Here is a 25,950-nt window from a genome sequence, read left to right as displayed (position 1 = left end):
CTCTGAACACTATGCGACTTAACTTCTGAGGTCATCAGTCGCCTAGAACTTAGAACTAATTGAACCTAACTAACCTAAGGACATCAAACACATCCATGCCCGAGGCAGGATTCGAACCTGCGACCGTAGCTGTCGCTCTGCTCCAGACTGTAGCGCACGACCACTCTGGCCGGCAAAAAGAAGTACCCTCTGCGATTCACCTGAAAGTGGTTTGGAACGCACAGACGCGTTAGACTCGACTAACTCGTCTGACAAGTTTCTCCCACAGAGCCGAGCGGTTCTGGCGCTGCAGTCCGCTACCGCGGGACTGCTACGGTCGCAGGTTCGAATCCTGCTTCGGGCATGGGTGTGTGTGATGTCCTTAGGCTAGTTAGGTTTAAGTAGTTCTAAGTTCTAGGGTACTTATGACCTAAGATGTTGAGTCCCATAGTGCTCAGAGCCATTTGAACCATTTTTCTACCGCAGACGGAGACACGGCCTGCTTTCACACACGTGTTTGCCCGAGATGTCCTGTTAGAATGTTTCGGTGTGTGATACTGTTGCGTCACAAGGTCGCCTGAAGCTTAATCAATACTGATCCACCAGCTGTCCTAAGAATGCACAGAAGCTGTTCTCTCGCCCTCTTAGAGGGCGGTCATAAAATCTCGAACAATTCCTAAGAAATAATCGAGCCATTTCTGTAATATGCTTGTATAGAGTCGCGCTCTACGGTTCGATAGTTTTGGTACACCACATAAATGAGGTAGTTAACAGTATGATTACGGGTAATATTGGCGGGAAAAAAAGAACTGAATGTGTGAGGGGGAAACTGGGCGCCAGCGACTTTTCTTTGTTTGTTTGTTTTGCACATAACAACTGCGTATTTCGAATCCTTACAAAACTTGCATTTTATTTACATAAATTAAAATCAATTTCCGAACGTAGGAAAAATCGGCACTTCACAACGGCTAGACTGATTTCTCTGATTTTGTTGTTGTTGTCATTTATGTTGGGTTGTAATTGTCATGACAAGGTTCGTATGAAAGAAAAGTTTTTGTAAAATCCGCCGACAAAGTCGGAAATTTAGATGGTATTTTTATATGGAAATCTCAATGAAAGACTGTTTGGCAGTTCTGGTGTATATGTTTCCATAACAGCAACAAATGAAAATTGATATTTTGCGCCGGCCGGAGTGGCCGTGCGGTTCTAGGTGCTATAATCGGGAGCCGAGCGGCCGCTACGGTCGCAGGTTCGAATCCTGCCTCGGGCATGGATGTGTGTGATGTCCTTAGGTTAGTTAGGTTTAATTAGATCTAAATTCTAGGCGACTGTTGACCTCAGAAGTTAAGTCGCATATTGCTCAGAGCCATTTGAACCATTTTGATATTTTGCGATAAACAGTACGAGTGAAAGCGATATTGCAGTGCACTGTCGGTGGTGTGTTGTAAAGATTGAACAGATGTCGGTTGGTGGTAATGTGGTGTTGCAAACATTGAATTGATTTCAGTTTGTATCGAATACGAATATCCGTTACGACTCCGAAACTGTCGGCATACTAGGAACACAAGAATGTCATATAATACTAAATACATACTGTTTAATCGGGTGCGAGATAGAACATGTTCTGTTCTGTGGGGAATGTGCGCCTTTGTTTTCCTTTTCGCACTCAGTTTTAACAGTAGAAAGGAAAGTGTTTATGGCTAATCTACCTCTTCGTAGATTAAAACAACGCGAAATACTGTCGTTAAAGCAGCTACCCTCACAGTCCAGCAGGTGGCAAGGTACTTACCAGTGGACTAACGATTCCAATCGATTTACCCACACGTTTTGACTTCTATTCCGTTTGGAATAACAATGAATAAAGACAAAGGAAAGGGAGGAGGAGATGGCCAGAGAAGGGGGAAGGAAAGGGATATAACGAAGGGGAACATGGACAGAGAGATGAGGAATGAGGAGATGCGTTAGAGAGAGTGTGGGATAAGAGAAGTACAGGCAGTGGGGGGAAGGTGAAACAGAAATAGGAAGGAGGACGATAAGAGGGAATTCCAGTCACCCATGACTATTAAATTTTCGTCTCCCTTCACTACCTGAATAATTTCTTTTATTTCATTATACATTTCTTCAATTTCTTCGTCATCTGCAGAACTAGTTTTCATATAAACTTGTACTACTGTAGTAGGTGTGGGCTTCGTATCTATATTGGCCACAATAATGCGTTCACTATGCTGTTTGTAGTAGCTTACCCGCATTCCTATTTTCCTATTCATTATTAAACCTACTCCTGCATTACCCCTATTTGATTTTGTGTTTATAACCCTGTAGTCACCTGACCAGAAGTCTTGTTCCTCCTGCCACCGAAATCCAGATCTACCTTCCAATCAATGGATGAGCTACGCGATTCTGTTACCAGGTACGGTGGCAGATATTTTCTTCAACAATATGGAAAATAAATTCTTGAAATTAACGCATGTATATCGTACTACAAACATTATGTTGGTGACGTTCTCTTTTATTCCGTGACTCACAACAAGCAACTGACGAATTTATGTTACTTTCATAGTCGAGGACCAGTGGGGAAAGAGTAATAATTGTTTAGATACTTCCACTGTCATAAATCAACGTAATCTTCCCTGAGAATCAATATCCACACATATGATAAAAATGAGTGATATATTTATGTGTATGTGTGTACATGTGTATTTTCCGCATCTCCCCCCTAAAACAATGGATCGTTGTCAACCAGATTTGGCACGTTTATCCGCGACTGTCGGACAAACAATCGCTGTGGCGGTAACAACCAATTACCTCTCATAGTTCGGGGGATACGATGTCATAGACAATCATATATGTGATAAAATACTGCATCATGCACAACGTTTTAATGTATTTCTTCTGTGCTGCTAACAGTATTCGCAGTAATTTGTGGAAGGGTTGCAGTTCTGTCACGCTGAACGGTTCTCTTCACTCGTCGATGGTTTCGTTCTTGCAGGACCTTTTTCCGGCCGCAGCGACATCTAAGGTTTGGTGTTTTACCCGATTCCTGATTTTCGAGGTACACTTGTGAAAATCCCCACTTCATCGTTACCTCGGAGATGCTGTGTCCCATCGCTCTTACGCCGACTATAACTCACATAAGTCTTGATAACCTGCCATTATAGCAGCAGTAACCGATGTAACAACTGCACCAGACACTTGTTGTCTTACACAGGCGTTGCGCTTCAGTTTTTTTAGTTATGGTGCCTGTGTTCCCTGACATCAGTTCCTGATGCCAGAGGCGATGATCACAGAAGACAGTCCAGGATGCTAATTACAGCGGTGGCATTCGCAGGAAGAGCACGAGTGTGCGACCATTGGCCTGTGTTGGACCATTTAAAGTTTCATGGTATGTCCGCAATGGTGCCAATAGCGACGGCAATTCTAGCGACGAGGTCTTCTGCTTCCAGAACGGTCTGATTCACCAGCTACTTTTTATGCCCCGAGAGGAATGTCCATACATGTGATGTCGGCTGACCTGGGCAGCTAAGCTATAGGAGAATCTCGGCCGTTCCATCGAGTCTCAAAGGTGCGGTTCAGACTATTCACAACAATGTTCATGTAGAAACGACAAATGGTTCAAATGGCTCTGAGCACTATAGGACTTAACATTTGAGGTCATCAGTCCTCTAGAACGTAGAACTGTTTAAATCTAACTAAACTAAGGGCATCACACATATCCATGCCCGAGGTAGGATTCGAACCTGCTAGCGTAGCGGTCGCGCGGTTCCAGACTGAAGCGCCTAGAACAGCTCAGCTAATTTTTATGCCCCGAGAGGAATGTCCATACATGTGATGTCGGCTGACCTGGGCAGCTAAGCCATAGGGGAATCTCGGCCGTTTCATCGAGTCTCAAAGGTGCGGTTCAGACTATTCACAACAATGTTCATGTAGAAACGACAAATGTTTCAAATGGCTCTGAGCACACCGGCCGTCTGGCTTTGGGAGTACATCGTTTGCCCAACGGTCAGAGGTACATCCTCCAGCGGTTCTGACGTAACGTGTCCCATGAAGATGCTCTCTGTCTGATGAGACGGACCAAAGAATGTATGGCCTCGTCGACCCGTCCCGCAAGACTCTAGTGCTTGCGAGTGAATCGGCATGTTTCCAAGCAGACCGCAAGAACCAACAGTCCGTACACCCAGCAAGTTTCCATGTTACGAGTACAGATTCTCACTCAGCGATAGTGACACGGTTAGTTTCCAACTTTCCCGCTAGGTGGTATGCGCAAGTGAGTCCTTACAGTACCTATCATGGAGTCGTATGATATTACGAAAACCTACAAACTCGAATTGGTGCAAGCTTTAACGGAGAGTGACAAAGAAATACGAGTTGCGTTCTATGTAGAAATATTTAACAAAATGCAGACTGAATACGATTACTTTCATAAAATTGTGTTCATTGACGAAACCCCCTTCCATTCCTGCGGTAAAGTGAATTGACATAATGTTCTGGTACGGAAAAACGATGTCACGTAAACGAACACTTACGGGACTTGCCTAAGGTGAATGTTTTGCGCTATGTAAGCTGCAGCAAGATTTTTTGCCGAGTCAGCTGGAACTGGGATACCGTAGCTGAACATACTTGAACGTTGTCTAACGTCTCAAATACTACAAGGATATGGGTTCAGAAGTTACTGTCCACTGAGATGGCACACTACGGCATTAACATTGTGGAGTTATATACCTGCGCAGGAAAGTGCCGACTTGGGTTGGATGTTGTGGAGCAGTAGCCTACCTACGACGACTACATAATTTGACGTCAAAGGACTTGTGTGTATGGAGTTACATTAAAGCAGAGTGTTTGTTCCTCTGCTTCCGGGAAACATCGAGACGTGCTTCATAGGATTCGGCAGTAAAGTGATCACGGATAGGGCACTTGTTGTAGTACAAGACGTAACCACATTGAACAATCGTGAATAAAATTTCAAGGCATATTACATCTTGTACTGTATCGCGAATGTCTTACCCAACGTAAAGTACCGAGCGACTGGAAAAAAGCGCAGGTGAAGGACGGATCCTCAAAATTACAGACCAATATCCTTAACATCGGTTTATTGCTGGATTCTCGAACAGTTAGAATATAATGCAGTTAGAATATAATGAATTTCCTTGGGACAGAGAAGCTGTCCATGCATCAGCACGGCTTCAGAAAGCATCGCTCCTGCGATAAGCAACTCGCCCTTTTTTCACATAATATCTTGCGAACCATGGATGAAGGATATCAGACGGATGCAATATTCCTTGACTTCCGGAAAGCGTTCCTCTGCTCGGTGCCCCACTGCAGACTCCTAACTAAGGTACGAGCATATTGGATTGGTTCCCAAATATGTGAGTGGCTCGAAGAATTCTTAAGTAATAGAACCCAGTACGTTGTCCTCGATGGTGAGTGTTCGTCGGAGGGGAGGGTATCATCTGGAGTGCCCCAGGAAAATGTGGTAGGTCCGCTGTTGTTTTCTATCTACATAAATGATCTTTTGGATAGGATGGATAACAATGTGCGGCTGTTTGCTGACGATGCTTTGGTGTACGGGAAGGTGCCGTCGTTAAGTGACTGTAGGAGGATACAAGATGACTTGGACAGGATTTGTGATTGGTGTAAAGAATGGCAGCTAACTCTAAATGTAGATAAATGTAAATTAATGGAGATGAATAGGAAAAACAATCCTGTAATGTTTGAATACTCCATAAGTAGTGTAGCGCTTGACACAGTCACGATGATTAAATATTTGGACGTAACACTGCAAAGCGATATCAAGTGGGGCAAGCATGTAATGGCAGTTGTGGGGAAGGCGGATAGTCGTCTTCGGTTCATTGGTAGAATTGTGGGAAGATGTGGTTCATCTGTAAAGGAGACCGCTTATAGAATAATACGACCTATTCATGAGTACTGCTCTAGCATTTAGGATCCCTATCAGGTCGGATTGAGGGAGGACATGGAATCAATTCAGAGGCGGGCTGCTAGATTTGTTACTGGTAGGTTTGATCATCACGCGAGCTTCAGGAACTCGGGTGGGAGTCTCTAGAGGAAAGGAGGCGATCTTTTCGTGAATCGCTACTGAGGAAATTTAGAGAACCAGCATTTGAGGCTGACTGCAGTACAATTTTACTGCCGCCAACTTATATTTCGCGGAAAGACCCCAAAGATAAGATAAGATAGATTGGGGCTCGTACAGAGGCATATAGGCAGTCATTTTTCCCTCGTTCTGTTTGAGAGTGGAACACTGAGAGAAGATGCTAGCTGTGGTACGATGTACCCTCCGCCACGCACCGTATGGTGGATTGCGGAGTATATATGTAGATGTAGATGTATCAAACATTGCTGTAAGTTATTTGCCTTGTTTAGAATTAAGCGCTACTTTTGTATAACTAATTTATAAACACGTATTTGTTCCGATGTTCTCTGCCTGCCGTATTAATTTTATCGAATAGTTTCGGAACACTCTGTATACAAGTTTTGTTTTCCATGTATTATTATGTAAAATTCCTATATTTCCGTCACATTTTGCAATGACAACGCCAGTTCTAGATCGACTTTCAAATGGCCTGATGTGAAGGCCGAATCCATTCGAGGACTTAAGTCCTTGTTAGCAAGTGGACCGGCTTTTTATTACAGGGCGCACTGTTGTAGGTCGGCTCCTGGGAATGAACATCTCGGGAGCGGTGAAGGTGTTCGGACGCTCACGCGCTGATGTCGCGAGCAGCTGTGGACAGTGGTTGGACGGAGAAGTCAGCAGGAGTAAGCGGCAGACGAGGTGTTGGGCGTGCACGTCTCGCCACGGAACGTGGAGATCGCAGGCTCGTCCGTTCTGTGAAACGGCGGAGACATCTCGCGACAGACCACAGTACTGGTGCTGGTACGAGTATTTCGGAACTGACCGTTCTGTGCACATTGTTGAACAGTGGGCTCCAGAGCCGGTGATGCGTACCTGCTCGCGTGTCAAATCAACGATATTCTCATTTACAGTGACGCGCCAGGGAAACTGGTGTAGGCATGTGTATTCAAATACTGAGGTATGTAAACAGGCAGAGTACGGCGCTGCGGTCGGCAACGCCTACGTAAGACAACAAGGGTCTGGCACAGTGGCAGGCACAATGGCAGGTTACCGACATTTAAGTGAGTCTGAACGTAGTGTTATAATCGGCGCACGAGCGATGGGACACATCTCCGAGGTAGTGATGAAGTGAGGATTTCCCGTACCACTGTTTCATGAGTGTACCGTGAATAGCCGAGCGGTATTAACCGAGCGGTCTGAGGCGCTGCAGTCATAGACTGTGTGGCTGATCGCGGTGGACATTCGAGTCCTCCCTTGGGCATGGCTGTGTGTGTTTGTCGTTAGGATGATTTAGGTAAAGCAGTGTTTAAGCTTAGGGACTGATGACCCTAGCCGTTAAGTCCCATAAGATTCCACACACGTTTGAACATTTTTTTGAACCTTGAATATCAGGACTCCGGGAAAACATCAAATCTTCGATATCGCTGCGGCAAGGAGGAGACCAACGACGACTGAAGAGAATCTTTCAACGTGACAGAAGTGCAACCCTTCTGCAAATTGCTGCAGATTTCAGTTCTGGACTGTCAACAAGTGTCAGCGTGAGAATCATTCAAAGAAACATCATTGATATGGGCTTTCGGAGCCGAAGGCCCACTCATGTACCCCTGATGATGTACCATTGATGACTTCATGATGTAAAGTTCGTTTTCTACTTATTGCGACAATATGGGCGCTTTTTTTCCGTTAGTGTCCATCTATCTGGTTCGATTTTGATGGCCACTTGATATATCACTTCACACACTTTTACTCAGTCTACAATAATGTACGGTCTGACTGCGTAACGTTACATATGAGGTGCGAAAATAATGAGACTGATTTTCTTAGCAAGATGTGGCAACCCTGCACGCTTGTGTAGGCACAATATCTTCGACCTTGGTCTATAAGCCGCTTCCAGTCCAAGCGGCACAACTTCTCAGTCGTGAGTTTTGCTGTAATAAGTTAACACATGTTTGTCTCTCTCGTCACGGAAATGGAACCTCATAATATTGCGCAAAGGTACGCCATTTCTTTTTGCGTTAAATTGGGTGAAAACGCGACGACAACTTACGGTAAGCTTCAGAAGTCTTTTGAAGAATACGTTGCCAAAGTTCGCAATGGTGTTCAAAGCTATCACCCAGGCCAAAGAAAGCCGGCATGTCAAAGTCAAAAGTGAAATCCATGCTTGTGTGCTTCTTTGATTCCACGGCAACTATTCCTAAAGAGTGGGTGCCTCCTGGACAAGCAGCAACCAATATTACTACAAAGACATTTTATAAAGACTTCGTAAAAGAGTTCTTCAAGTCCATGCCAACATTGCTGATAATTTGCATCACGATAGCGAGCCATCCCATCCTGCTCTGTCAGTACAGAAATTTTTAATCTCAAAACAAATTTCAGTACTGCCACAGCCACCTTATTCACCAGATATCGCTCCGTGCAACTTTTTTCTATTTCCAAGAGTCAAAACGGCGGTCAAGGGAGACCATTTTCAGACAACACAAGATGTTCAAAAAGCTGTGACCAGGGCCTTGGAGGATATTTCAGAAGATGAGTACCAGAAATGTTACCATCAATGGCAGAAACGCTGGAAAAAAAGTGTGTGCAATCAGAAGGGAACTACTTTGAAGGAGACAAAACTAAACTTGACTAAAACAGTAAGCAACGTTTTTTTCACATCGGTCTAATTACTTTATTGTCGAATCTCGTATATATCAGCAGATAAACAGTAGCCATGGCGTTACATTAAAGCGTGTTCCATCTTCTTGTCACAGGGCCAGCTCCCAGTATTATGCTGAAAATAATGATGTACTTCCAGAAACCATCTGAAGACGAACCCGCAAATGTTTGAAAAGTACTTCATGAAATAAAACAAATTTATTCAAAAAAAGTGACTGGTTGCATCTTTATGTCTAACTTATTTACATCCATACGCTTTTTATCCAAGTAAACCAACTTATCGTATAGCGTCATAAAACACTGGATATCGTGAATTCAGATCGTCATACAAATTCTTCATACGAATTCGTGACAGTCATATCGTTGTGTGAACCTTTTGTATAACGATCGGAATTCACGATATCCAGTGTTTTACTGCGCTATACGATTAGTTGGCTTATTTGGATAAAAGCGTATAGGACCTGAAGAAGGCAAAATGATTGCCGAAACTGGTTGCTTTCAGAATGAAATAAGATGTCTTACATTATACGGCTATTGGCGAAGTTTATTGACGTTGAAAAGTACACTACTGGCCATTAAAATTGTTACACCACGAAGATGACAGTGCTGCAGACGCGAAATTTAACCGACAGAAGAAGATGCTGTGATATGCAAATGATTAGCTTTCCAGAGCATTCATACAAGGTTGGCGCCAGTGGCGACACCTACAACGTACTGACATGAGGAAAGTTTCCAAACCGATTTCTCATACACAAACAGCAGTTGATCGGTGTTACCTGGTGAAACGTTGTTTTGATGCCTCGTGTAAGGAGGATAAATGCGTACCATCACGTTTTCGACTTTGATAAAAGTCAGATTGTAGCCTACCGCGATTGTGGTTTATCGTCTCGCGACAATGCTGCTCACGCTGGTCGAGATCCAATGACTGTTAGCAGAATTTGGAATTGGTGGGTTGAGGAGGGTAATACGGAACCCCATGCTGGATCCCAACGGCTTCATATCAGTCGAGATGAGAGGCATATTATGCGCATGGCTGTAACGGATCTTGCAGCCACGTCTCGATCCCTGAGTCAACAGATGGGGACGTTTGCAAGACAACAACCATCTGCACGAACAGTTCGACGACGTTTGCAGGAGCAGGGACTATCAGCTCGGAGACCGTGGATGCGGTTACCCTTGACGCTGCATCACAGACAGGAGCGCCTGCGATGGTGTACTCCACGATGAACCTGGGTGCCGAATGGCAAAAGGTTATTTTTTCGGATGAATCCAACTTCTGTTCACAGCATGATGATGGTCGCATCCGTGTTTGGCGACATTTCGGTGAACGCACATAGGAAGCATGTATTCGTCATCGCCATACTGGCGTATCACCCGGCGTGATGTTATGGGGTGCCATTGGTTACACGTCTTGGTCACCTCTTGTTCGCATTGGCGGCACTTTGAACAGTGGACGTTACATTTCAGATATGTTACGACCTGTGGCTCTGCCCTTCTTCGATCCCTGCGAAACCCTACATTTCAGCAGGATAATGCACGACCGCATCTTCCATGTCCTGTACAGGCCTTTCTGGATACAGAAACTGTTCGACTGCTTGCCTGGCCAGCACATTCTCCAGATCTCTCACCAACGTCTGGTCAATGATGGCCGAGCAACTGGCTCGCCACGATACGCCAGTCACTACTCTTTATGAACTGTGGTATCGTTTTGAAGCTGTATGGGCAGCTGTACCTGTACACGCCATCCATCCAAGCTCTGACTCAATGCCGAGGCGTATCAAGGCCGTTATTACGGCCAGAGGTGGTTGTTCCGGGTACTGATTTCTCTGAATCTATGCACCCAAACTGCGTGAAAATGTAATCACATGTCAGTTCTAGTATAATACAGGGTGTTTCAAAAATGACCGGTATATTTGAAACGGCAATACAAACTAAACGAGCAGCGATAGAAATACACCGTTTGTTGCAATATGCTTGGGACAACAGTACATTTTCAGGCAGACAAACTTTCGAAATTACAGTAGTTACAATTGTCAACAACAGATGGCGCTGCGGTCTGGGAAACTCTATAGTACGATATTTTCCACATATCCACCATGCGTAGCAATAATATGGCGTAGTCTCTGAATGAAATTACCCGAACCCTTGACAACGTGTCTGGCGGAATGGCTTCACATGCAGATGAGATGTACTGCTTCAGCTGTTCAATTGTTTCTGGATTATGGCGGTACAACTGGTCTTTCAAGTGTCCCCACAGAAAGAAGTCACAGGGGTTCATGTCTGGCGAATAGGGAGGCCAATCCACGCCACCTCCTGTATGTTTCGGATAGCCCAAAGCAATCACACGATCATCGAAATATTCATTCAGGAAATGAAAGACGTCGCCCGTGCGATGTGGTCGGGCACCATCTTGCATAAACCACGTGTTCGCAGTATCGTCTAAGGCAGTTTGTACCGCCACAAATTCACGAAGAATGTCCAGATAGCGTGATGCAGTAATCGTTTAGGATCTGAAAAATGAACCAATGATTCCTTTGGAAGAAATGGCGGCCCAGACCAGTACTTTTTGAGGATGCAGGGACGATGGGACTGCAACATGGGGCATTTCGGTTCCCCATATGCGCCAGTTCTGTTTCTTGACGAAGCCGTCCAGGTAAAAATAAGCTTCGTCAGTAAACCAAATGCTGCCCACATGCATATCGCCGTCATCAATCCTGTGCACTATATCATTGTGCAGCAATGGTAGCGGCGCTGAGGGGTTGCCGCGTTTGAATTTTGTATGGATAGAGGCGTAAACTATGGCGCATGAGACGATACGTTGACGTTGGCGTCATTTGGACCGCAGCTGCAACACGGCGAACGGAAACCCGAGGCCGCTGTTGGATCACTTGCTGCACTAGCTGCGCGTTGCCCTCTGTGGTTGCTGTACGCGGTCGCCCTACCTTTCCAGCACGTTCATCCGTCACGTTCCCAGTCCGTTGAAATTTTTCAAACAGATCCTTTATTGTATCGCTTTTCGGTCCTTTGGTTACATTAAACCTCCGTTGAAAACTTCGTCTTGTTGCAACAACACTGTGTTCTAGGCGGTGGAATTCCAACACCAGAAAAATCCTCTGTTCTAAGGAATAAACCATGTTGTCCACAGCACACTTGCACGTTGTGAACAGCACACGCTTACAGCAGAAAGACGACGTATAGAATGGCGCACCCACAGACTGCGTTGTCTTCTATATGTTTCACATCACTTGCAGCGCCATCTGTTGTTGAAAATTGTAACTGCTGTAATTTCGAAAGTTTGTCCGCCTGAAAATGTACTGTTGTCCCAAGCATATTGCAACAAACGGTGTATTTCTATCGCTGCTCGTTTAGTTTTTATTGCCGTTTCAAATATACCGGTCATTTTTAAACACCCTGTATATTTGTCCAATGAATACCCGTTTGATATCAGCATTTCTTCTTGGTGTAGCAATTTTAATGGCCAGTAATGTATATACCACGCGATGTCTCTTAGCCGTGATGGAGTGGCAGAGGTTGAAATAAACATCGGTTGTGATCTAGATTGTTTTACTGATTTTTGATATGTCAGTGCTATTAAGGAACACCTGCCTCCACTGACACTTAATGCCTTCCTCGTCAGCGATGCCATCTCCCAACAGCACGACCGTCCATACCGTGAGGTTTAGGAGTGAGAAGGAAGACTCAAGATGATATGCTCGTCACCGGATTCATCTGGTTTTAACGTGAGGGAAAAGATCTGGGACGATATGGGGCACCAGCAGACCAACAGGCGAAGAGGTCTAACGGGAACCGGTTGCGCCGTGCCTATCGTTAGACGTCTGGCTGTGACGTAACCTGCGGAGACAGGGAGGAATGCAGCTGTGGGAGTTGCCGCCGTACCCTTCTCCGCAGGTAGAGCACTGTACAGGGGTGTTTGTAAACAGCCGTGCAAAAGCAACCTTTAATTGTGAAAAAGGTAAATAACTTTCAGATATGTTTTGATACAGCACTGAACGCAGTATATCTTCAAGTTTCAATTACAAATATTCTTGTGGCCACCTTTTCTATTACGACAAGTGCTACATTTAAATCTACATCTACCTACATACTCCGCAATCCACCATACGATGCGTGGCGGAGGGTACCTCGTACCACAACTAGCATCTTCTCCCCCTGTTCCACCTCGAAACAGAAGGAAGGAAAAATGACTGCCTATATGCCTCTGTACGAGCCCTAATCTTTCTTACCTTTGTGGTCTTTCCGCGAAATATAAGTTGGCGGCAGTAAAATTTTACCACAGTCAGCCTCAAATGCTGGTTCTTTAAATTTTCTCAGTAGCGATTCACGAAAAGAAAGCCTCCTTTCATCAAGAGACTCCCACCCGAGTTCCTGAAGCATTTTCATAACACTCGCGTGATGTTCAAACCCCTCAGTAACAAATCTAGCAGTACGCCTCTGAATTGCTTGTATGTCCTTCCTCAATCCAACCTGATAGGGATCCCAAACGCACGAGTAGTACTTAAGAATAGGTCGTATTAGTGTTTTATAAGCGGTCTCCTTTACAGATGAACCACATCTTCCCAAAATTCTATCACTGAACCGAAGACGACTATCAGCCTCCCCCACAACTGCCATTACATGGTTGTCCCACTTCATATCGCTTTGCAATGTTACGCCCAAATATTTAATCGACGTGACTGTGTCAAGCGCTACACTACTAATGGTGTATTCAAACATTACGGGATTCTTTTTCCTATTGATCTGCATTAATTTACATTTATCAATATTTAGACTTATCTGCCATTCTTTACACCAATCACAAATCCTGTGCAAGTCATCTTGTATCCTCCTACAGTCACTCATCGACGACACCTTCCCGTACATTACAGCATCATCGGCAAACATCCGCAGATTGCTATCCACCCTATCCAAAAGATCATTTATGTAGACAGAAAACAACAGCGGACCTACCACACTTCCCTGGGGCACTCCAGATGATACCCTCACCTCCGATGAACACTCACCATTGAGGGCAACGTACTGGGTTCTATTACTTAAGAAGTCTTCTAGCCGCTCACATATTTGGGAACCCATATGCTCGTACCTTAGTTAGGAGTCTGCAGTGGAGCACCGAGTCAAACGCGTTCCGGAAGTCAAGGAATGTGGCATCCCTCTGAAGTGCTCCATTAGTAATTCGTTTCCCGCCGAATCCTATGAAGCGCGTCTTGATGTATGGTGGCAGCTGTTTGTGTTATCCGTTGTCGCCCGGAATCTGAGGAACAAACACTCTGTCTTTAATGTGACCCCATACACGCAAGTCCTTTGAGGTCAGAATAGGTCATCGCGGTGGGCACAGTATTGTTCCACGACGTCCAATCGACGTCACCACATTCCTCCGGAGGTACGCGACATCTCCACAATGATAATATCGTGGTGCGCCATCTCGCTGAAAAATAAATTCTGTGCCCACATCCTGTTGTATTTGAGATTTTAGACAACGATGAATTATGTCCAGCTACGATTCTAGTTGACTCGGCAAAAAAGAGAGGACCGTGAATCTTGCTGCAGCTTACATAGCAAAAAACATTCACCTTAGGCGAGTCCCGAAACTGTGTTTCTGCCTTCCGCATAATCGAGCACTATGCCGATTCACTTTACCGGACGATTTTATTGAGAAAATCATTTGTAATCTGCATTTTGTTGAACACTTCTACGCGGAACTCGTCTCGTATTTCTTTGTCACTCTCCCTTAAAGCTTGGGCGGGTTTGTATTGTTTGAATGGAAGGCGTTTCCGTAATACTTACCACACTGTAACACTAGGCACATTGAATTCTAAGCTGGAACGCCTCGTCCATTTAGCCACACTGCAGGCGTAAGACTGCCCAACTTGTACAGCTGCTGCGTCAGAAACTGCTTCGCGATCCTCACTCGGCGTCCCGTGTGATACACGGTTGCGGTGAACCGTTTTTACCACTTAATAATAGTTCGTCTTTTCGTTGGTGTCTTGCGATATTTAGTCTGTCTTTGAACTGTAGTAGAGGGTTTGGATTCATGAAACCAGAAACAACAATGCACATTCTCTGCACCGCTATACGACTCCACAATGACTGCTGGAAAAAGTAATTAGCGCATACCATCCAGCGGGAACTAACAGTTTTAGACGGGAACAAACGTTGAAGGTATACTGAATTCGGCACTGTACAAAATATTTGTGTGAGTTACTTACTCTCTTTACGATTCAAGTTAACACCCGGCCGTTGTGGCCTAGCGGTTCTAGGCGCTTCAGTCCGGAACCGCGCTGCTGCAACGGTCGCAGGTTCGAATCCTGCCTCGGGCATGGATGTGTGTGATGTCCTTAGGTTAGTTAGATTTAAGTAGTTCTAAGTCTACGGGACTGATGACCTCATATGTTAAGTCCCATTGTGCTCAGAGCCATTTGAACCATTTTGCAAGTTAAAATTTGTGTAAGAATTTAAACGCCCTGTATATACTCCTCACTCCAATAAACAGTGCCTAGCGAGTACCTTCCTTCCAAAGACAACTGAATTTCGACTGGCTTCATACTGTCCTGCATCTTTTCCAACATTGAACTGATGTTTTTCTGTCTATAAAATTACTACACTCAGCATCTTCTACAATCTGTCTTGTATTGTCTAGCCTTCTTCTTGCTCCTTCCAACTTCGTGCTCTAGTGTTCCTTCCACTGTAAGCTACATTATTGTTGGAAATCATAGCCAGGCCTATTTAAACGTGTCCCCTTCTCATGGTAGTGATAATCTGTACACTTCTTTCTTCCTGTCAATATTCCTACTATTCAGTGTTTTATCGATGTTCCTGTTATTCTTCGATGGTATCACATGTTGCATGCTTGCAGTTTCTTCATTGCTTTTCCGATGGTCCATCTTATCTGATGAAGGAAAAGCCTTTTATAGAGTGCGACATCATAGACGTATGCAAAAAGGAAAGCACATATGAAGGGCTTATTTCAATAGCGGTTGTAAGGTGTCAGGCAAATCCAAGCAAATCCAGTAGTATGTCACATAACTCCGAATAAATCGTAACATTAAATTTACCAAAGTAATAGGAGTAACGAGTGAGCAAATGGAATACCACAGACTAATACAAGAATGTCTGTATGCATGTCATACCTTCCCACTGTGAGACAGACGCAGTTTCGAGGGGAGAAACGAGAACGGAAGCCGAGAGCAGAACCGTGTTAAGTTAGAAGGCCCTACGATAAGGGACGAACACCCACGTCGGCAGCTAACCGTTAGGACCACCCCCAAGCCCATGTTAAAAGCTAGAGCCTTAGCTTGAGACCTTTTCGCGTCTCTGTTAGTATAGATCTTACGATAACACAAAAAGGCCCACACCAGCTGCAAGTTTTAGCGTGAGACTTTTTCGCGTCTCTGTTACGTTGCAAACTTTAAAAACATTGTCCACCACGAAAAGTATAACGTTTCTCATTGGATAGACAGAATTTTTGTAGGCGGAGCTTAAGGTTAACATTGAGACCCTGATTGGTCAGATGAAAACACAGACAGTTTTCTTTAAACCAATTTCGGTAAATGGTAGTAAGGAGAAGTTAGGAGAGGTTAGTTAGTTCCGAGACGGCGAGCTGGATGGCTGCTGCGCCGGCCGCTGTCGCCCTGACGCTGCCTAAACACCGACAAGGTAATGAACGCACGCGATGCCGCATTTTTGAGCGCATAAGGCTGCACTCAGAACTGCAGAAGTTTCATCTGTTACACCCCTTTTTGCGTAATACTAGTGTCGATCGTCAATTAAATCTCATGATGTTCACATTTGCCACTTGTAGTAAAAATCTGAAAAGCGATGATTTTTATGTTATATAGTTACTGAGAAGCCACATACGCCAAGTTAGATAAGTAATTAAAGATAATTGAGGGTCACTGTAGAGCATTTTGATAGTTTTCTCTTTTGTGAAACTTAATTTAAACCTAGATTATAGATGTGATATGGCATAGGTCATCCTTCGACCCATTGTAGAACTTGGAAACCCATTCAGGGAATATTCGTTCAAATTTTTGTTGAGCGCAGTTGGTTTTTACCATCCTGTATTAAAACATCTCCTTCTATCAATAGTGCAATTTATAAACAATGTTTTGTGAGTAGAATAAAATTTCCAATGGTAATCTTAACTGCTTTTTCGACGTTATTTTCCCAGCTAACTAAAAATAGGAAAGCCTTGAACCCCTTCCACTAAATTTAGTTAGTATTAAGATTCTTTTACAGGGAGTGCAGTGGAGCTAACGCTGAAATCATTAAGTATTTGGTTATATCATATCTTCTGCATTCTACATGTCATGTGTGGTCTGGCGTCTCCTTACCAGCAGCAGGTCCCAGGTTGAAACTAGTCAGTTCCCTAAAAAACACGCTCAGAACGTCGTTGCGCGAAAGTGGTAGGGAGACACGATATAGAACAAACAGACATCACCATGAGTGTTAGATGGTACTAGTCCATTACCTGCACTTTTATGTCTATAATGCTTCTGAAATTAATGAGCCAAACAAAGGGAAAGAGAGCTTCATCTCTAGCAAGAAGCCATATGCTTGAATATTTCTCGTATCCCAACTGCCGATTTCTCAGCACTTATTTAACTTTAGGACTCGGTATCTCAATATGAACACAAATGAACTTATACCACTATTGAAGTAAGCCCTTCTTATATCAGGATGTCCTCTGTTAGAGAATTTATACAGGAATCAAAAACTGCAGGACAAATTTCATTCTGAGGTCACCGACTTGCTTGATATCTGTAGAAGAGCCCGACGAGGATGAGTCCCGTCGCCTTCGTTGCCCAGTTTTTGGTCATAGGTTATCTGTGAGAAAGCACTTGGAGATATAAAAAAAAGCAGCAAATGTCAAAGAAGTCTTCATCGATAACAGTGGCTATGCTGATGATGCAGTTTTGACTGCTGATAATTCAGATGACCTTGTACAAACTTATCAACATAGTAGGATATTACGGTAGTAATCTGGGTCTGAACGCCAACATCAAAAGGATGCATTTTATGATTGTTACTGCATAGTCTCGTTCCACTACAAATGCAGATCTGCGATTAAGATTGCCTTTACACAAAGAGCAGACGAGTTTATCTTAGAAAGTTCCTCTTTAAACATTGTAGATCTGGCATGGAGGCAAAATGCATAGAGAACACCCGTAATGCTTTCACAACATTAAAGAAAAATTTCCTTGTGTACAGAACTGGACCTAAACTTGAAAGATCGATTTTGAAGATGCCACATGCGGTCGGTATTTCTATACAATTCTGAAATATGTAAGTTAAAAGAACCGATAAGATCGAGACCTTTGAAATGTTGATTTACCACAGAATGCGTAAAATTTCATGTACAGCGAAAATAGCTAACACCGAAGTATTACGAAGGATCCGCAAACAGCAAGAATGTTAACAACGTTGATAGAAGAAAAATTACATACCTGGGATATACTTTATGGTAAACTGAGTATGCAGTGTGTAATGGTGGTGGTGGTTAGTGTTTAACGTCCCGTGGACAACGAGGTCATTAGAGACGGAGTGCAAGCTCGGGTTAGGGAAGGATTGGGAAGGAAATCGACCGTGCCCTTTCAAAGGAACCATCCCGGCATTTGCCTAAAACGATTTAGGGAAATCACGGAAAACCTCAATCAGTATTGAACCGTCGTCCTCCCGAATGCGAGTCCAGTGTGCTAACCACTGCGCCACCTCGCTCGGCGGGTGCAATGGGTATAAGGCAAATATTTCTGTTGGCGTCTGAGGATTGTGTACTGAACAACAGTAGGTTAGTATTTATGTCATTTGTACACTAATAACTATAGCCACTACAAGACGTATGTTTTAGGTTGGTTATTACTTACAAGTACATGTGCCAAGACCTAGCCATTAATGCTTACTTTCCCCTGGGCGGCAGGTCAGGTGTCGAAGTTGGACACACGGGCGCTAAATAGTGAATCTACAGGGTGTTACAAAAAGGTACGGCCAAACTTTAAGGAAACATTCCTCACACACAAATAAAGAAAAGATATTATGTGGACATGTGTCCTGAAATGCTCAATTTCCATGTTAGAGCTCATTTTAGTTTCGTCAGTATGTACTGTACTTCTGCGATTCACTGCCAGTTGGCCCAATTGAAGGAAGGTAATGTTGACTTCGGTGCTTGTGTTGACATGCGACTCTTTGCTCTTCAGTACTAGCATCAAGCACATCAGTACGTAGCATCAACAGGTTAGTGTTCATCGCGAACGTGGTTTTGCAGTCAGTGCAATGTTTACAAATGCGGAGTTGGCAGATGCCCATTTGATGTATGGATTAGCACGGGGCAATAGCCGTGGCGCGGTACGTTTGTATCGAGACAGATTTCCAGAACGAAGGTGTCCCGACAGGAAGACGTTCGAAGGCGTCTTAGGGAGCACGGAACATTCCAGCGACTGGGGAAACCTAGAACGACGAGGACACCTGAAATTTACGAGGCAATTCTTCGTGCAGTTGACGATAGCCCTAATGTCAGCTTCAGAGAAGTTGCCGCTGTACAAGGTAACGTTGACCACGACACTGTATGGAGAGTGCTACGGGAGAACCAATTGTTTCCGTACCATGCACAGCGTGTGCAGGCACTACCAGCAGCTGATTGGCCTCCACGGGTCCACTTCTGCGAATGGTTCATCCAACAATGTGTCAGTCCTCATTTCAGTGCAAATGTTCTCTTTACGGATGAGGCTTCATTCCGACGTGATCAAATTGTTAATTTTCACAATCAACATGTGTGGGCTGACGAGAATCCGCACGCAATTGTGCAATCACGTCATCAACACAGATTTTCTGTGAACATTTGGGCAGGCATTGTTAGTGATGTCTTGATTGGGCCCCATGTTCTTCCACCTACGCTCAATAGAGCACGTTATCATGCTTTCATACGGGATACTTCAGTGAACTGTCTGAACACGATTCAGAAATTCGTACATTATTGATGCAAAGTAGTACACAAAAATCCAGCCTACAACAAATTTTGTAAACAAATGGGAATTATACAACAGCAAGACAACAGGTGGAAAAAGGTAATACAAAATCCTTATTTATGTAAATGATATGGCCTCTAGTATTACGGGTAACTCTAAAATATTTCTGTTTGCTGATGACACTAGCTTGGTAGTACAGTATGTTGTGTGCAACACTGGCTCGGTTTCAAACAGTGCAGTACATGACCTCAGTTCATGGCTTGTAGAAAATAAACTAACGTTAAATCACAGTAAGAATCAGTTTTTACAGTTCCTAACACACAATTCAACAAAACCTGACGTTTTAATCTCACAGAACGGGCATATGATTAGCGAAACTGAACAGTTCAAATTTCTAGGTGTTCAGATAGATAGTAAGCTGTCGTGAAAGCCGACGTTCAGGATCTTGTTCAAAGACTTAATACTGCCATTTTTACTATTCGAACGGTATCAAATGTGAGTGATACTTAGACATGTAAATTAGTGTACTTTGCTTATTTCCATTCACTTATGTCGCATGGTATTATGTTTTGGGGTATCTCTTCCCATTCTAGAAGGATATTTTTGGCTCAGAAACGGGCGGTTCGGGCAATAAGTGGTGTGAGTTCACGGACCTCTTGTCGACCTCTGTTCACGAGTCTGGGTATTTTGACATTGGCCTCTCAATATGTATATTCCTTATTGTTGTTTCTTGTTACCAATATTAGTTTATTTCCAACAATAAGCAGCTTTCACTCGGTTACCTTCACTCGGTCCTTACCTCTCATGCAAAAAGGTGTGCAGTATACTGCTGCATCCATTTTCAATAAGCTGCCACTCGAATTCAAAAATCTTAGCAGTAATCTACGAGCATTCAAATCGAAACTCAAGAGTTTCCTCATGGGTCACTCCTTCTGTTCTGTCCAGGAGTTCCTTGGAAAATTAAGCTGATTCTTATTGTATTGCTGATAGCGTTTACTTAAACTTATGGACTGTCTTTTACCAGGTTCATGAACATTTATTTTTATCTATTATTACTTTTATGTTGTAATTTCATGTAATGACACGTTCCATGACCTTGGAGATTTGCTCGTCAATTTGGTCCTACGGAACGTGACGTATAAATAAATAAATAAATGAAAACCACAAGGTGAGTAAATGGTATCAGTTATAAAAGGCATTTTGTTCCACCGGAAGCACGAAAGTTCTAACCATTGGTGTGTATGCCTTCCGGAGGAATATATCGACGAATTTATCAAACACACACGAAGTATGGGAACACTACGGAGTAACAAAATGTACAGACAAGATGTCACAATTATTAAAAAAGTGTGCTATTTGCCAAAGAACAATACCATCCAATATGTCAAAGTTTACAGAACTACACCCCTTACTAACCTAAGCTCCACTGGAAATAGTTTCTCTGGACATCCAGGGACATATCCTAGAACAAAAGGTGGTGTCAGATACATAATAGCTCTTTATGCTATTTTCACAAAATACATCAAGCTTTATGCTATCAAAACCTCTACAGATAGTAGTATCATGAGGAGAACTGAAGAGGATTATTTGCGAAGAGTAGGAAAACCAAAAGTCATATTAACAGACAATATAGCCTATGTCTCATGAAGAAAATGGAAAAAATTCATGAATATACAGTGCATTAAACACATCTTGGTAAGTTATCTCCACCCAGAAGCAAGTTCCGTGGAGAGGGTGTTTAAAGAACTCTATAGATTTATAAGGACATACGATCATAATAAACATTCACGACGGATTGAATACGTGACTCCATTTACGCAAATAGCAAATAATCTACCCCACTCTTCCACAGGTCTTACTCCTATTGCACTTGCGTTTAACACAAAGCAAACTGACAAATGGGAATCACCCATGCCAAAATAACCTACTATAGGGTTAATTTTACAGGATAAAATCAAACAAGAAGTAATTACGCTAGAGAATAGAGCAGAATGCAGAAAGAGAATATACAACAGAATGTTAAAAGGAGGTACACATTTTTCGAAGGGCAACGAGTCCTCTTGAGAACACATTCCAAATCGACAAAGATCGGTAAGTTGAACAAAAAATGGTAATTACTATACTCAGGGAGCTATATTATTGCAAAAATACCTTAGCCTGGAACCTATAGGTTGGTGTATGAAAGAACAGGGAGAGATAAAGGTTTCCACCCTCACAAAGACTTAAAGGCATTTCACAAGTAGTGACATTTATCACAGTAGTTTTGCTGTCAGAGAAAAAAGTATGTATAGGTAATGTCATGGATTTCATTATTATAACGATTATCCACATTTTATTTTTGAAGAGTGATTAAACTTGAATTCATTTTCAGGAGTTTTTTTTCTCCTTTGCTTCACGAAAACCTTTCATCCTCTTAGAGTGTTTCTTCTTGTGTTCTTCCATGCAGTTACTTTACCAGGAGAGAGCAATTTTTTTATTTTTTATTTTCGCGTGTGTGATCTGGTTCCGGCACCCTCTGCAGTTTTTGAGATTTTTATAGTGATCTTCTACAGATCCCTCTGGACCGCTCTCTGACATTCTGTATCGTATTTACCCCTCGTTATAATATTGGGAGTTTTCCTTGTCGTTTTGGAGTTTTCCATCCTGTAGAGGCATGCATAAAATAGTCTTATAAGTAAATGTTATAATTTTATAATAAAATTTAATATGTATATTGTGAATGAAATTTGGATAGCCTCAATCAGATTTTCCTGTTTTATAAGCAAAAACAAACATTCGACAAGAGGGAAGAGTAAAAACATATCTTCATGTGAAGCGAAATGCAAACGGGAGCGAGTGACGGGGCGAACTACAATTATTGATAATGGTGTTACTTCTGGCACTAAAAAAAAGAAAAAGGAACGATATGGACATTAACATTGAGCAACGAGGAAGAAGGAGGGCAAGGAAAACATTTCTGAGAGATATAGTTCATGGGGATAGATTATTGATTTAAGAAGACGTTCTTCTATCAATGTTTTAACACACAGACCGATATATCAAGCAACTGCCCCAACCACAGATGACAATGACGCAAACAGCAAAATTTTCCAAGTTTTTGAAAGAAAATTTTTGCTTGAAGCTTCCGGTGACGCCCTGTTTGTGTCACTGGAGAATCGGATAGAAATTTACAATACTTTGATAAGCAGCAGGTGCAGCGAGAAATAAGAAGTTACCGTAGACACGTAAGTGGAACCGATACGAGCTTGGACGTTGTTGCTCGATGGTCAGCCCAAGAAACTCTTCAGGTTATAATTAATTGGGACTTGAATGAATTATTATCCTGGACATAAGTTATAATCCAATACATCTTGACCATTTGCGTCTCTGTCGCTTCATGCGAGTGAGTTTTTTCTAGACTAAAGTTAATAAAAATTATCTTAGCTCTACAATGAATGAAGCATGTATAGCCAATCTGTCCACTTTATAAACTGAAAGAAAAGTTTCAAATGAAATAGATTTCAACAACGTTATTGAGAATTTCAGTAAAATAAAGGCACGAAAACAAGTATTACAATAATATGCATTACAACTCATCCTAAGGTTACGAAACCAACAAAGATTATAATTGTGCTGGTTTTGTTTCCAGACTCATCAAATAGAGGTAATTTTCTTATTCTATTCTCTATTATTTCTTTGTCCACTTCATTGTGGTATTTGTGCTAAATGCTGAACCGTATTCTAAGTTCCTCACCCATGTCTTTGAGAATGTATACTGGAATTGAACTTTAAGGCAAAAAGAAATGACACAGCATGAAGGAAGGGACGGAAATCAGTAGATGTGATTCACACGTAGAGACAAACAAATGAGTACAATTTCAGGAAAATTAGATGATTTATTTAAGAGGAAAAGCCTCAGAAATTGAGCAAGGCAATAAAGCGATGGTACACCTTTAGCCCTTGTGAAGTAGTTATTCGGCTTGGTGTCGATTGATAGGGTTGTTGCACATTCTTCTGGGGGTATTGCGTCAGATTCTGTCCAACTGGAGCGTTCGATCGTCAAAACCCCCAGATAGTTGGAGGGACTCCAATCGCTCTCAATTGGCGAGAGATCCGGCACCTTGCTGACGAAAGCAGTGTTTGGTTGGCACGAAGACAAGTAGATCCAAAGAACTTTAGAGCAAACGGTCTCATTAACACAGGCTATAAAGGCAACAACACGAGCCTTTATAATAAATTGCACCCTATCTATGATACAATGTTATTGGAAGAACAAATTGATTTTAATGAAGCACAGTCATGCACTGACGGTACCTTTAATCCAAAACAACACGCAGAGAAAAGGAAGGAACTGAATTTAAACGCGCACATAACGGTTGCAAATTATGCAAAAGCTTTTGACGAAGTCAGAAAACACAAAGTGTGGCAGGTTCTGGGGAAACGAGGCTTCCCATCGCATCTGATTATCTCTGTAAAAGCTTAATGGTGCGCTTCCTGTCGTTGTACTTCGTGTTTGTTCCTGTTCTGTCCACAATGTTTTGAAGACCGACCCAGCCATCATGCTCTAAGCTGCAGGTTTTGCTGTTGCGTGTCGAAGACCTGGCAGCGAGAACACATACAAGAAAAATATTGAAACTTCCTGCCAGATTAAAACTGTGTGCCCGACCGAGAATCGAACTCGGGACCTTTGCCTGTCGCGGGCAAGTGCTCTACCATCTGAGCTACCGAAGCACGACTCATGCCCGGTACTCACAGCTTTACTTCTGCCAGTATCCGTCTCCTACCTTCCAAACTTTACAGAAGCTCTCCTGCGAACCTTGCAGAACCAGCGCTCCTGAAAGAAAGGATATTGCGGAGACATGGCTCAGCCACAGCCTGGGGGATTTTTAGAATGAGATTTCCACTCTGCAGTGGAGTGTGCGCTGATATGAAACTTCCTGGCAGATTAAAACTGTGTGCCAGACCGAGACTCGAAAGTTTGGAAGGTAGGAGACGGATACTGGCAGAAGTACAGCTGTGAGTACCGCGCGTGAGTCGTGCTTCGGTAGCTCAGATGGTAGAGCACTTGCCCGCGAAAGGCAAAGGTCCCGAGTTCGAATCTCGGTCGGGCACACAGTTTTAATCTGCCAGGAAGTTTCATATCAGCTCACACTCCGCTGCAGAGTGGAAATCTCATTCACGAAAAATATTGTCCATTGACAGGAAGAACAACATCGTACACAACTTGTGAGAGTCTACACAAATGGACCATTAGAAAGGTGTAAGTACAAATTGTTCTAAATTTTAGCCATAACCTCACAAAACGAATTGATACCCAACTAAAAATTGCGCTTCTTATTTAATACAGTAAAAGTCAACAAAATGAAGCAGACTCACACACACTGAGAACATCAAAAGAAATGGCTTAATACACAACAAAAAAAAAAAAAAAAACGCACTTAAAAATGGGAATTATTTCTCGAAATGCGTCGTGCGAATAGTAAAATAAAGAAAAAATCGTGACTGGTTGCAGAAGATTTATTTGTTTATAAACAAACCTTTTGTATCTACAGTCGCAGGCTTTCAAAAACCATTTATAATGGATCAAATCAGATTAAAGTGACACGTTCCACGTCATTACAAAATGTCGTATTCATGGTCTATGGAACAAGTATTAATGTTTGTATGTACGTAGGTATGTATGTTCAGACTTAAAATTCAAAGATTCTCGAAAGTCTTGGAATTCTCGGGACCGATACCTAGCCAGTATCAGTGTCGGTAACAGGGAAAAATCGTCCGTCTTTACACACAATTAAATTTGTACAGAACTATCACTCTCCGAGTCCTACTCACACCAGGCCAATTTTTCTTCCGTGTGTAGCAGAAAACCGGCAAAATGAATAGCCAGGCAATGGCGGGTTTGTACCCTAGCGAGACTGAGAAGTGCGGCAGTCTTGCGAGATGGTCGCTTGGCAAGCAGCTTCCACGCCATCGCCGTCACTTACCCGGGACGTCTGCACAGAAACCGGGAATACGTGGACCGGCTGACGCGAGCACACGTCTACTGCTCGCAGGAGCCCAAACTTGTACAATATGTAGGGCGGCACAGCACAGCCCATGTGTGGTGGGAGTGGAGGGGTGGGGAGGGGGTGGGGGGCGTGAAACCAACCGGTTCTCGATGAAAACCGCTTCCCCGCCGAAATCGTATACGCTGGAAATCATCAAACGGTTAGGAACGGGTTATTTCTGGTACAAACACAATTTTTGTCTTTACTTTGCCTGTTTTAGAACAGT

General features: G+C 43.1%; 1 protein-coding gene across 2 annotated transcripts in view; it reads right to left on the bottom strand.

The window, feature by feature from the left end:
* Positions 1-25,730, bottom strand: part of LOC126291890 (cytochrome P450 4g15-like) — a 131,725-nt gene extending 105,995 nt beyond the window's left edge. The window contains exons 1-2 of one of the 2 annotated variants that reach the window (XM_049985619.1): positions 25,662-25,710; positions 21,115-21,160 (exon numbers count right to left, since the gene is read on the bottom strand). The gene's annotated coding sequence lies outside the window, so the exon portion shown is untranslated. Of the gene's footprint in view, positions 1-21,114; positions 21,161-25,661 lie in introns of both variants that reach the window. The other variant, XM_049985618.1, reaches the window with a different exon arrangement.
* Positions 25,731-25,950: the final 220 nt, after the last annotated feature.

Source organism: Schistocerca gregaria, chromosome 9, assembly GCF_023897955.1.
Source record: "Schistocerca gregaria isolate iqSchGreg1 chromosome 9, iqSchGreg1.2, whole genome shotgun sequence".
NCBI classification, from domain to species: Eukaryota; Metazoa; Arthropoda; class Insecta; order Orthoptera; family Acrididae; genus Schistocerca; species Schistocerca gregaria.
Note: the sequence above shows the minus strand (reverse complement) of the source record. Positions and strands in the feature narration are given on the sequence as shown.